The sequence below is a fragment of the Lygodium microphyllum genome, chromosome 27 (assembly GCF_053477565.2).
Source record: "Lygodium microphyllum isolate KBCC chromosome 27, Lygodium_microphyllum_v1.1.10, whole genome shotgun sequence".
Taxonomy (NCBI): Eukaryota; Viridiplantae; Streptophyta; class Polypodiopsida; order Schizaeales; family Lygodiaceae; genus Lygodium; species Lygodium microphyllum.
The window spans coordinates 32,763,716-32,778,643 of NC_141161.1; positions in this window are offsets into that span (position 1 = coordinate 32,763,716).

The window sequence follows — 14,928 nt, forward strand, 5'->3', positions numbered from 1 at the left end:
AGACTCCAAATGTGGAAACTCCAACAATTACAATTTGTGACCGGCCTTCCCTTTATTCAAATGTCACTGAAAGAATAAAGAATGAAGTGACACTGATAGACGCTTTTTGCCTGCATTGTACAGATATAGGTGGTGTCAATGTAGTAATACACAAGTAGCTAGGCGGAGGCGCCTTTACTAATGGGCACCTGTCGCATGTAGTCTGTAGGTGTGGGTAATGTTTATGTAGTAATACACGGGCGGCTAGGCAGAGGTGCCTTTACCCCCGACAACCTCCCACTTAAAGGTGAATCTTCCTCAGTGAGGAGTGAGAAGAAAAAAGAAAAAACATAGTACAACATGTAGTAATACATGGGCAGCTAGGCAGAGGTGCCTTTACCCCCAACAACCTCCCACTTAAAGGTGAATCTTCCTCAGTGAGGAGTGAGAAGAAAAAAGAAAAGACATAGTACCACATGTACATAGATACAAGAGAATGAGGAAAGACATCATCTCCTCCAATGCCCATCAACTTCCTAAGGAAGGTAAAGGGCTCTATAGAGAGGCTTTTCGTAAGCAAGACTGCACAATTTTGGTGAGTTGAGAGATCTTGGCAAGGTCAACAGACTTGTCCTTAACGACCCCACGAATGAAGTGATATATCACCTCAATGTGTTTTGTCTTTGCATGGAAGTTTGGATTCTTGGCTAACTAGATAGCACTCATAGAATCTGTATTCAGTGTAGGGATAGCATCTGCAATACCAAGGTCAGTAACCAAAAGACACAACTAGATGGCCTCCTTGCAAGCCTTAGTGGATGCAACATACTTGGCCTCTGTAGTAGAAATGGTCGTGCATTTCTTCACCATAGACATCCATGAAACAACACCTCCAGCAAAAGTGAACACATAGCCAAAGGTGGACTTTCTACTATCTACATATCCTACATAGTCAGAGTCAGTGTATCCCACAACTCCTATATCCTGGCTACCATAACATATGCACTTTGGGTACCTCATGATACCCTTCACATTATCCCAATGCCTCTTGCCAAGTGTAGCCATATAACATGCCACAACACCACAATTACAAAAGCAATATCTGGATGGCTGGCTATCATGGCATACATAAGACTACTCACTATAGATGCATAGGGAATCTTTGTCATCTTGGCCCTCTAATCATCTTTCTGTGACCAAAAAATAACCCAAAATATTTGCAATAACAATAGTCTCACTGTAATGTGTCCGCTTGTCTGCTTGTGGGACATGTCTTAGCAGCCCATCGGGAAGAGGGTCTAGAAAGCTCCACCTGGCACTCGCAAGAAATGTCACAAGGTTTGCAATCTAGGTCTTCCCAAGTTTTCCCTGAGTGGAAGTGTTCGGCCGTTCCCACTTAGGATCGACTTGAAGTCAGTGTTCCTTTCCTATCAGCAAGGTCTCTAGGAAGTAGCTAGCGTCGAGCTCCAAATGAACCACTTTTGTAGGAACAACAGAGTCGAAGCGGATTCATGCTGCACTTGGTTCATGGAGAATGGGAAACGAGAGGGATGCGAAGCTCAACCTCTCTGCCATAAGGCAAAGTCCCATTCCTTTCCCCTAAAACAACATAAATCCGGATTCTAACTCTATTGATGCTAGGTCTTCATAGTCTCGTTATCTCGTCTTTTGAGAAAAGTTCCCAACTAACCGGGACCACCCTTTCGTAGGATAGACCTAAGTCACGTCCACCGCACTTTCCTTGGTTTGCTTAGTTATCTAATTACCTACAACATTATGTTTGACATGCAAAAGAAGATTCCTTAATTAATCAATTTAATCACTGGTTTCTTCACGTAACTTAGGCACTGACACAAAAACAATGCCAAGCAAGTTTCTTTTTCAAATATCTGATCTTTATTTATCATAGTTCCGGAATACATCAAGTATCATGCTCGAAGGCTATCCCAACAATCTATAGGATTGCTGCTCCAAGTTTCGCCCGTAGACTAGTACACGGGCCTCGAGATCCCATCTCGAGTCACGTCAGCCTCTTATGTGGGATCCACAGGCAAGGAATTTACAGCCAGAGACTCCCTTGGCACCCAAGCGTCCTCCCGCTCCAAGCAGCACCCACGGAGAGACCTCTCGTGGCGGGTTAGGTCCATATACCTGGTGCGGCTAACAACCCCCTTGGATAGGGTGGTCAGGCAAACAGTCAAAGGTAACTATTCTTGCATCTTCCTCCAGGCTTTTAACCTAAAGCATTAAGTGTTTTTCCTTGAATTAGTTCCTTGAGCAAAGGAGTTCAAACAATGTATCTAAGTGTACAATCACGATCATTTCGGAGGCCGTTTGTACGACCAACTGCTAAGGTGTGATTCCTTTTTCTTGGATGCTCCCACCATCTGATCCTGGATCGTTCGCGACTTGGCAAGATCCCAATAATCTCAAACAAGATCATGCAAGAAAATGTTCTTGGTAAGTTGACTTATTTTGACCTGCTCTTTCCCTTGGGTTTTACCTTATGGTATCTTAACCCTAACTCAAAGCATTAACTAGTCAACCAAGGCAACGGACATGCCTTATTTGCAACCCAACCAAGGGTCTTTTATTCTTCCAGTTCTTTACTCATCTCCCTCCAACTAAGTTCAGTTAACACACTTGGCAACGCAAGATTCTTCATCTAGGCCTTCAGGATACAGTCTAGATGCATGCATCCCTTCCATCCCTCTTAGTGCGGTACTATGCAGAATTTTCCAATCAACTTATCCATCATGCACATGGTGCGTTTAATATATTAGTACATCCTAAACAACCTTTAACTCTCTTCAAACCTGGCAACGAATACTTAATCCTAATGCACCGGATCTCATGTGACTTGCGTATATGAAATTCTAGGTTTCTATCCATCAGTACAATTGTATCTTATGAACGGAAAGTAACATTTCATGTGTTTATTTTAATCATGATTGAGAAGCATGAATTCTAGATGACTATTCATGCACTGAACTGGATTAAAAACTATTATTTTATGTGAAATAATGTGAAAACCTTATCATTCTATATGTGTAAAAGCTATCATTCTATGCATATAAACTTATGCGAACTCCATGCTCTACCATTTCATGCATGCAACCTATCACTTGGAGTAAACAAAAATCCTAAGGCTCGTTCTTGTTCCATGCATGTAACTACCCCTTTATTTCTTCTTCTTGAAATAATACAGAATATGCTTAACCAAAATTAATTTTAAAGCCTAGGATATCAAAAGGACCTCGGTTTGATTCATGATCATAGGGGCATTTGTTGCGTTGGGGTCGCCACGCTCGCCTCTCGCGCATTACCGATACCATTGGTAGCTCTGGCACTTACACTTCCCGCAACTCTCTTTTTGGGAGCCATTTACCACATGGAGTTTGGATAGTCCTGACCTTAACGGGCCTTCAAGATAATAGGCTTGGGAAAGGAAAGATCATGAGTAAGGTGACCTTCGCTGATGAGGGGGTGGCTTGAAAAGTGGCTTCTCGAACACGGCCCTCGACACCTTCTCTACTCACCAACTCTCTCTCTCTCTCTCTCTCTCTCTCTCTCTCTCTCTTCTTCTCCTTCTCTCTCTCCCTCTCCTTCTCTTCTCTTCTCTCTCTCTCTTCTTCCTCTTCTTCTTCTTTTTCTCTTCTTCTCCTTCCCTCTCTCACTCTCCTTCTCTTCTTCTCTCTCTCTTCTTCCTCTTCTTCTTCTTCTTCTCTTCTTCTCCTTCTCTCTCTCCCTCTTTCTTCCTCTTCTTCTTCTTCTTCTCTTCTTCTCCTTCCCTCTCTCCCTCCTTCCTCTTCTTCTTCTTCTTCTCTTCTTCTCCTTCTCTCTCTCCCTCCTTCTTCCTCTTCTTCTTCTTCTTCTCTTCTCAGGGCCAGGGGAGCGCTGTTCACGGGGAAAGGGAGGGCGCTGCTGCCTGCCACAAAGCTAGAGGGGGGGTTTTCCACCTAACGACGAGGAGGGGGGGAGGTTTCTGACGAAAGCCCCAGGGGGCCACTGTTGCTGCCGCAAACGGAGGGGGGGACGTGATGATGCACGAGGGGGGGAGGACCTGTGGTTCCATGTCGGGGAGGAGGGAGGTAGGCTCCCTTATATGGTGGAAGGGGGGGAAGACGGCCGTCTAACGGCCGCCACCCCTCCCACTTGGGGGGCTGCATGCCCCCCTAACACTACTTCACTCCCTCTCTCTCTCTCTCCAACGTGCTATCGGTGGGGAGAGAGAGAGGGATTAAAATTTTTTGTACTAAAATAAAATTTTCTTTTTTAAGGGGGGGTATATTACATCCTCTCCCCCTTAGAGGAATTGAGATGTCCTCATCTCGAGAAGACCTGGGGGTATTATTAATTGAGAGTATCTTCATCCATCCAGGTGGCATCCTCTTTGGGATAATCTTTCCACTGTATGAGGTATTCTCTCAAGGTCCTTGACCTCAAAAACCTCTCCCTAACATCCAGGATTCTATCAAGCCATAGCTCAAGGACTCCTTGACTAGGCATTAGAATTTGCTAATCATCAAGTACATGATTCAGATTAGATAGATACTTTTTCAATAGACTAACGTGGAATACATTATAAATCTTTAGGGTTGCAGGTAGCTGTAGTCTGTAAGCATTAGGCCCTAGGCACTTAGTAATCTTATAAGGTCCACAATACCTCGGACTTAGCTTCTTATACTCTTCCAAGGACAGTGAACTCTTTTTAGGGTGTACGCGGATGAAGACCATATCACCTTCGATGAAGGATCTGTCTTGCCGTTTCAAGTCAGTGTAAGCCTTCTGTCTATCCTTGGCAGCTTGAATGTCTTGTCTTATTGATTTGATTTGATCATCCATGTCTTCCAGCATCTGCCTTGAGGCTTCTACCCTCAAAGTTAGATCTTAGAAGTTCAAAGGGGTACGACAATCATGCCTATACAATGCTTGAAAAGGGGTCATCTAAATACTCTGTTGGTAAGAGGCATTGTAGGCAAACTCAACCAGTGGCAAATATTGAATCCACTTTTTGGGTTCACGACAGCAGTATGCCCTAAGCATATCTTCAATGACTTGATTGACTCGTTCTGTTTGACCATCAATTTGGGGATGGTAAGCTGTACTGAAACAGAGTTGAGTTCCAATAGCCTCAAAGATAGCCCTCCAGAAGTGTGATGTAAAGAGAGAGTCTCGATCACTAATGATTCTTCTGGGTAACCCATGCATTTTGAATATGCCCTTCATGAATAATCTTGTGATGTCTGAAGCTTTATAGTTTGTCTTGACAAGATGAGAAGTGCGACCTTGGTGAGCATATCCACTACAACCATAATAGAGCTATATCCTCCCTGAACTTGGGGTAGGCTAACAATGAAGTCCATACTAATGAACTCCCATTTCATTTGCGGAATGTCAAGTGGTTGCAATTTCCCATGCATTTTGACATGTTCTGCCTTAATGTGTTGATAAGACAAACATTTCGTGACATATTTGAGAACGTCACCCTTGAGCCTTTCCCAATAATAGCTCTTTCTGACTGCATTAAGGGTCTTGGCATAACCAAGATGTCCTAAGAAAGGGGAGTCATGGGCTTCCCACAATATCTTCTGCTTGAGAGTTTGGCCTACAGGGATACATAATCTTGTCCTAAAGTAGACAAGTCCACTACTGATAGAGAATTCTTGATACTTCATCTTTAGCTTCAAGTCTTGATCCTTGATGGGGATCTCCCTTTGCATTTTTTGATAGACTAGGTCATGATATGCCCCTTCTTTTGTTAGCTCAAGAATCGGGTTGTTTGGCATTGATACCTTTGTGGCTAGAGACCTTGCTGTTGATGGGTCTTGTAAAATAAGAGAGTTAAGAAATGCCTTGCGACTGAGTGCATCGGCAACTAAATTCTATTTTCCATGTCTATATTTGATTTCAAATCATATTCTTCCAGCACTTCAATCCATCGACGTTGTCTCATATTGAGCTCATTCTAGGTGAAGTTCCATTTAAGACTCTTGTGGTCCGTCACTAAGGAAAATTTGTTACCTAGCAAGTAATGCCTCCAAAGTTTGAGGGCATGGATGACATCCAACAACTCCAGACCATGGGTAGCGTAATTCCTTTCATGGCTCTTCAATTTTCTTGAAGAATATGCTACGGGATGTCCTTCTTGCATAAGTACATATCCTAAAGCAAGTGCGCTAGCATCAGTTACCACTTCAAACTCCTTACTAAGATCAGGAAGTTTCAGGATGGGTGCTGATACTAAGCTTTGCTTTAGTTTGTCAAAGCTAGTCTGTTTGGCAGGTGACCATACAATTGCTACTTACTTCTTTAATAGATCAGTCAACGGTGCTGCAATCAAAGCATAATCTTTGATGAAAATCCTGTACCATCCTGTCAACCCAAGAAAACTACGTATTTCTTTGATAGAAGTTGGTGTTGGCCATTCTAAAACGTCTCTGACCTTAGATGGATCTATTGAAATTCCTTCCGCTAATACAATGAATCCTAGATATTCAATCTGTCGCTTGAAAAATGTGCACTTCTTCTTCTTGGCATAAAGCTTGTGCGCTCTCATTGTTTCAAGAATAATGCAAAGTTGGGGTTCATGATATTTTTCCTCTTTAGAGTAGACTAGGGTATCGTCAAAAAAGACGAGTACGAAGTCGTCAAGATAGGGTCTAAAGATATCCTGTATTAATCTGTTGAAGGTTGCAGGAGCATTCGTCAGCCCGAATGACATCACTAGGAATTTGAAGTGTCCATACCTTGTACTGAATGCAGTCTTTGGGATATCTTCTTCTTTGATCCTTATCTGATAATATCCAGATCTGAGATCTATCTTAGAGAAGATCTTCGCTCCTTGAAGACGGTCAAGTAATTCATCTTTTCTTGGAATGGAGTATTTTTTTTTAAATGGTTGATTGATTCAACCCTCTGTAGTCAATGCATAGACGAAGCGTTCCATCTTTCTTCTTTTGGAACTGCACTGGAGCTCCCCATGGTGAACTGCTAGGACGGATGTAGCCTTGTTCTAATAGTTGCTTGAGTTTCTCTTTCAGTTTGATAGCTTCCGGAATGGACATCTTATACGGCCTCTTTACGAGACTGGTATAGCTCCTGGCACAAGTTTGATTTCGTGGTTGACTTCCCTTTGAGGATGAAGTTCTATCATATCTTCAAGGAATACGTCTGTGTATTCCTTTAATCATGAAGGTTCTTCCCCATAACCCTAATTCTGATCTAGCTTATTTAGTTTAATCAGATAGACAGGTAAGTCCTTTCTAACACATTTTATTATCTGTGTTTCTTTTGCCAACTGTATTTTTGGCCTACCAGCCTCTCCTTGAGTCGTGACTAGTTTCCCTTCAAAATTTCGGAAGGAGACTTGGCCCTTCCCACAGTGGATGTGGGCATCATTGGGTATTAGCCAATCCATTCCGAGTAAACATTCATGGATACCTAGGTTCATTACCCTGAATCTCACAGAATTTGGCTTCCCACTCAGTAGGAATTTCACCTTAGCAGTTTGCCTAGTACAAGTGACCTCACGACCATTTGCTAATTCCACAAGTAAAGTAGGTGCATCTATTGTGGCTATCTCTAATCTTTTTGCACAGATTGGTGAAATGAAGGAATGTGTACTGCCACAGTCAATCAGGGTTTTGAAGCTTTTACCTTCATAATTTGATGGAGTTTGATTCACCGAGAATTGGTGATTTGGACCCTTCTTGTGAAGAGTGGCATGAACCGTTGCCCTCTCAACGTTAGCAACCATGGATGGATCTTCTTCATCGTCTAGCTCCTTGTTGTAAAAACTAGAGATTCTCCCTCTGGCCATAACGGTGGTTCCTTGGCTATGAGCGGCTCCATTTTGACCTTGGAATTTCCCTTGGTAATGTCCTCTGCTAATCTTGGGACAGCCCCTCTTGAAGTATCCGGGCTCGTTGCAATGGAAGCAACGTGGGTTGCTATCGTCGCTTTGTGTAGGAACAAAGTTATTGATAGCATTGGCCCTAGCTTTCTTTCTTTGGCCCTGATTCTGACTCTGCGCTCTCTTGGTCTGAGCCTTAAACATACCCTTATTCTGATCTCTGTAAGGCCAAATCATGTTGTTCCTCGGTTTGGTCTGCATCTCCTGTATTATTGGAGCAGCTCGAATGAGTGCGTCTTGTAGGTTCGTTGGGCGCATTGATTCCAATTGAGTGTTTATGGGTGGATTCAACCCAACACAGAATTTTGACACCTGTTGTGTCATATCCATTGGGGGTGCATACTTTAGGAGTGAAACGAACTTTGAATAATATGCTTCCAGGGATAATCCTAGCTGCTTCAAGTCATAGAATTCATTCATCTTTTGTGTGGGGTAGGCAGGTGGTAGATACCTCTCTTGCACAGCTTCCTTAAGCTTATCCCAAGTGACTATCCCTTCCGAGATCGCTTGGTCTTTGCACCACTATTTCCACCAAAGTCTTGGTTCACCTGTAAGCTTAAGTTTGGCGAGTATGGCTTGGTTAGCAGGTGTAGTTCTTGCTGCCTCAAAATAGTCCTCCATGGACTCAATCTAGATCTCGGCGTCGACTTGAACAGTACTTCCCTTGCCATCAAACTCGGGTGGCTTAATTTGTTTGAGAAGGAACTTCTTCTCTTGAACCACAGCTGGACTTAGTGCAGGAGTCAAACTTGGAACCTGCTCTTGGGGTTATGTCTGGATAATAAGATTCTTTATGTTAACATCTTATCAAACGTTTCTCATATTACGTTAATACAACTAGCACAGCTTTTAGCCAAGTGTTTTAATCACTTAACACCTTAGCTAACATTTACGATCAAGATAGACAATTTTAAAAAGTCTTACTTATTCATGAGGGCATAACCCTTTGAGTACATTTATTTTGGATAAGTAGGACAAGCTGATTGATACATTAGTTTGGGGAAAATAGGATTGTGTTACAATCGGCTACAGGGACGGAATAATAATATGGAGTGGGGTCATGGATTTTCAGGAAATGGTAAGTCATAGGAAGCTTGGGGTATCCCTTCCTTTGATACCCGTTCTTCTCATAGCGCCCTAACACTTTGATCCTATCGGCAGAGATCAACCGGGTCACTTCTTCATAGACATACTTGTTCTGCTTGACTTGTCGACGGTTAACGTGAAAAGTTGCATTTATGTGAGCTTCGACAAAGATGAACAGCTTCATGGTCTTTAAATCCTCCATCCACTTGATTATCTTCAAGTTGGTCTGAAGGTACGCGAGTCGGTGAGCTGCTATGTAGTATATTCCTGAGTCTCCCGTCCATCTCCATTCCACATACAGGGGCGAAGGATTATAGATGCGATCCAGAATATTCATCATGCCTAGCCTTTGATGATAATTCGAAGCACGCATTGCAGTCATGAACATGACCTGGAACACCAAGAACTTGCTCCATGCTTCATGACTCTGCAACCCAGCATCCATAAGTGAGTAAAGAAATGTTTTCAACAGAAAACACTGCTCTATTCTACTCACCTTCCCTTGACTATCCCCTTATTCCCTTTATTTTCCTCCATTAAGTTCCCTTGTAATCTTTGAATCTCGTTGGTTCACTATGATACCAACTGTAACGTGTCCGCTCGTCTGCTTGTGGGACACGTCTTACCAGCCCATCGGGAAGAGGGTCTAGAAAGCTCTGCCTCGCACTCGCAAGGAATCTCATAGGGTTTGTGATCTAGGTCTTCCCGAGTCTGCCCCGAGCGGAAGTGTCCGGCCGTTCCCACTTAAGATCGACTTGCAGTCAAGGTTCCTTTCCTATCAGAAAGGTCTCTAGGAAGTAGCTAGCCTCGAGCTCTAGATGAACCACCTTATGTAGGAACAACATAGTCGAAGTGGATTCATGCTGTACTTGGTTCATGGAGAATGGGAAACGAGAGGGATGCGAAGCTCAACCTCTCTGCCATAAGGCATAGTCCCATTCCTTTCCCCTAAAATAGCATAAATCGGGATTCTAACTCTATTGATGCTAGGTCTTCATAGTCTCGTTATCTCGTCTTTTGAGAAAAGTTTCCAACTAACCGGGACCACTCTTCCATAGGATGGACCTAAGTCACATCCACTGCACTTTTCTCAGTTTGCTTAGTTATCTAATTACCTACCACATTATGTTTGACATGCAAAAGTAGCTTCCTTAATTAATCAATTTAATCATTGGTTCCTTCACGTAACTTAGGCACTGACATAAAAACAATGTTGAGCAAGTTCCTTTTTCAAATATTCGATCTTTATTTATCATAGTCCTGAAATACATCAAGTATCATGCCTGAAGGCTATCCCAGCAATCTATAGGATTGTTGCTCTAAGTTCTGTCCGTAGACTAATACACTGGCCTCAGGATCCCATCTCGAGTCACGTCAGCCTCTTGTATGGGATTCGGAGGCAAGGAATTTACAGCCAGAGCCTCCCCTGGCACCCAAGCGTCCTCCTGCTCCAAGCAGCACCCACGAAGAGACCTCTCGCGGCAGGTTAGGTCCATATACCCGGCGCGGCTAACAACCCCCTTGGATAGGGCCAAGCAGATAATCGGAGGTAACTATTCTTGCCTCTCCCTCCAGGATTTTAAGCTGAAGCATTAAGTGTTTTTCCTTGAATTAGTTCCTTGAGCAAAGGAGTTCAAACAATGTACCTAAGCTTACAATCACGATCATTTCGGAGGCTGTTTGTACGACCAACTGCTAAGGTGTGATTCCTTTTTCCTGGATGCTCCCAGCATCTGATCCTGGATCGTTCGCGACTTGGCGAGATCCCAATAATCTCAAACAAGATCATGCAAGCAAATGTTCTTGGTAAGTTAACTTATTTTGACTTGCTCTTTCCCTTGGGTTTTACCTTGTGGTATCTTAACCCTAACTCAAAGCATTAATTGGTCAACCAAGGCAATGGACATGCCTTATTTGCAACCCAACCAAGGGTCTTTTATTCTTCCAGTTCTTTACTCATCTCCATCCAACCAAGTTCAGTTAACACACTTGGCAACGCAAGATTCTTCATCTAGGCCTTCAGGATACAGTCTAGATGCATGCGTCCCTTCCATCCCTCTTAGTGCGGTACTATGCATAATTTTTCAATCAACTTATCCATCATGCACATGGTGCGTTTAATATATTAGTACATCTGAAACAACCTTTAACTCTCTTCAAACCTGGCAATGAATACTTAATCCTAATGCACCGGATCTCATGTGACTTGCATATATGAAAGTCTAGGTTTCTATCCATCGGTACAATTACATCCTATGAACGGAAACTAACATTTCATGTGTTTATTTTAATCATGATTGCGAAGCATGAATTCTAGATGACTATTCCTGCATTGAACTGGATTAAAAACTATTATTTTATGTGAAATAATGTGAAAACCTTATCATTCTATGTGTGTAAAAGCTATCATTCTATGCATATAAACTTTTGTGAACTCTATGCTCTACCATTTCATGCATGCAACCTATCACTTGGAGTAAACAAAAATCCTAAGGCTCGTTCTTGTTCCATGCATGTAACTACCCCTTTATTTCTTCTTCTTGAAATAATATAGAATATGCTTAATTAACTAAAATTAATTTTAAAGCCTAGGATATCAAAATGACCTGGGTTTGATTTGTGATCATAGGGGCATTTGTTGCATTGGTCGCCCCGCTCGCCTCTCCCGCATTACCGGTACCATTGGTAGCTCTAGCACTTACACTTCTCGCAACTCTCTTTTTGGGAGCCATTTACCACGTGGAATTTGGATAGTCCTGACCTTAAAATACCTTCAAGATGATAGGCTTGGGAAAGGAAAGGTCGTGAGTAAGGTGACCTTCGCCGACGAGGGGGTGGCTTGAAAAGTGGCTTCTCGAACACGGCTCCTCAAACACAACCCTCGACACCTTCTCTACTCACCAACTCTCTCTCTCTCTCTCTCTCTCTCTCTCTCTCTCTCTCTCTCTCTCTCTCTCTCTCTCTCTCTCTCTCTCTCTCTCTCTCTCTCTCTCTCTCTCTTCTTCTCCTTCTCTTCTTCTTCTCCTTCTCTCTCTCCCTCTCCTTCTCTTCTTCTCTTTCTCTCTTCTTCCTCTTCTTCTTATTTTTCTCTTCTTCTCCTTCCCTCTCTCCCTCTCCTTCTCTTCTCTCTCTCTCTTCTTCCTCTTCTTCTTTTTCTCTTCTTCTCCTTCCCTCTCTCCCCCCTTTCTCCTCCTCCTCCTCTTCTTCTCTTCTTCTCCTTCTCTCTCTCCCTCCTTCTTCCTCTTCTTCTTCTTCTTCTTCTCTTCTTCTCCTTCCCTCTCTCCCTCCTTCTTCCTCTTCTTCTTCTTCTTGTCTTCTTCTCCTTCTCTCTCTCCCTCCTTCTTCCTCTTCTTCTTCTTCTTTTGGGGGGGGGTTCACGGGGTAAGGGAGGGCGCTGCTGCCTGCCACAAAGTTGGAGGGGGGGTTTCCACCTAATGACAAGGAGAAGGGGAGGTTTCTGACGAGAGCCCCAGGGGGCGCTGCTGCTGATGCAAACAGAGGGGGGGGGGACGTGACGATGCACGAGGGGGGGGAGGACCTGCGGTTCCACGTCCGGGAGGAGGGGGGAGGCTCCCTTATATGGTGGAGGGGGGAGGGGGAAGACGGCCATCTAAAACAGCCGCCACCCCTCCCACCTAGGGGGTTGCATGCCCCCCCTAACACTACTTCACTCCCTCTCTCTCTCTCCCCGACGTGCTGTCGGCGGGGAGAGAGAGAGGGATAAAAAAAATTTGTACTAAAATAAAAATTTCTTTTTTACCCTTCGTTTTCCTCATGGAACATTCCTAGAATCTCAAAGAGCTTAGAATGCCCAAATGTGAGTCTGAATCTCCCCTAACAATTGCATATAAATAGAAAGCAATCAAGGATTCATTTAACCTTAAGAAGGAGTTGGCAATGTTGAGAGGAAGAGAAGACATTGGAAGAAAGTAGTAAGGGCTCCAAGAGCAAAGTGAGGTGGAAAGGGAGAATTGAGTGCAACTAGAGAGCCAATATGCAAATGATATTAAGGAAAAAAATCAACTCAAGGGAGGGCCGAATGCATTAACACAATTGCAAAAAAAGATGAGGGTAGATCTAGAAGGGGAAAAGAAAGACAAAGAAGAAACAGAGAAGGGATATAGAAAAATCATGGAGGTAGCTAATGAAGTAACAAAGGTATTGCATAATTTTAGTTACTCCAAAAATAGCCATCTTACGAAGTATAGATGAGGCAAGCCTGAAAGGGGCAATGTGCAAAGCTAGAGATTCTGTTACCAAATGAAAAACCAAAGGATGAGAGCAAGGAAAGGAGAAAATTACCTATTGGAAGCCAAAAAACATAGATGCCATCTTTAACTTGGCCACAAGGTTGGCTCAATCTAATGTGAGGGAAATAGGGAAGAGGAAAGGGTTGGAGTAGTTGAGGAAATGATGTAGATGCAACACCAAATTTTTACCAATAACTTGATAGAACTATCAGAACCTTGGATTTAAGGGGATTCAATTGAGGATCTAAAGAAAAGGCTATAGCTTGTTAGGAAAGCACTCAAACAAAGCCTTGAGGTGATTCTATCTCAACCACAATAAAGGATGATGAAGGAAGATTGTGTAGCATGGCTAAGAGAAACCAATGTTGGGGAGTTTATGGATGAAAGATGAAACCATGGGGGCTTCAAAAATAAGGGTGTAGAGAGTAGAGGATGAATTGAATAAGAAGAGAGAAGGAAGACACAATTCACACACCAAAGGAATCTGCAACCAAGTCTTTGTATTACTATCAAGTACAATAATGCATAATTTAACCCTTGTTGAGACAATTGATCAACTCAAAATCAATAGCCCAATATATACCCTAACCCTGAATAAGAAAATATCAAAAACCTATTGTACATAGACTATTGTTATAGGAAAAAATATCAAATCTCCTTACAAGTGCTTGAAACTTGATGAGGAAAGGCCAATCCCATCACTTGGAAGCAATATCAATCGACAAAAATGGAAAAAGATGAAGGAAACCTTGTATGGGCCTCATTTTTATATTTCAGACCTATTTTTAATGTGTATTATAGTAGCAATAAATTCCTCTTAAGTGTTCTAAAATCTCCCAAAACTATGTCTTTGACAAATACCAAGAATTCCCTATCCATCTGGAAGAAATTCCAATTGGTAGAATTGGTTGTTGATGATGAAGAAAGCCCTGTATGGGCCTAATTTTTGTACTTTAGCCTTGTTTTTTACTATGTATTATAGTAGCATTAAAATACTCACAAAGTGCTTCAAACCATGACAAGATTAAGTGTTTGATGAGTAGAAAGCATCCCCCTATGGTAGAGAGTGAGATGACTTTAATAAAGGCCCTTGGAACCAACAATGGAAGAAATCTGCTCATCCTCTACACAACCCTTTATTGGTACGTCATCCAAAAAGGGCATAGTAAGCTATGGTATGTAATCCATGAGCGCCTTATTCATTGTGTTCATCATGTGTGCTACCAAGTTTGTCGCACCTTGTGGAAGAGTACACATTTGTACCAAGCCTAAGAGTGTTTCTATGGTTGTGATGTCCCTGCTTTCAACTACCAATTGAAGCTTATCATAGCCTAAGTATAAATCTTCAAAAGAATAAATAGCTCTTCTAGCAAAAGACTCTACAAACTCATTGACTACAGGCCCTACACCAACATTTCTTATAGTCACTTTGTTGACCAACTGCATGTCTTGAATAAACCTCAAAGCACCATTCTTCTTGGGAACAATGAAACACCAATTATAGTATGGGGATAAAGACAAATCCCAATAAATCCATGTGTATGTTTTCATTTTAGAGCTTAGACCAATGACATCAGGCTTACAAACAACAAAAGACCTGAAATTGATCAGTGTCATAATCATTGAAGACCAATTCAAACCCATTCAAGAACCAACCACCAATCTATCCACCATCCTTCAAAGCAGAAGAATGGAATC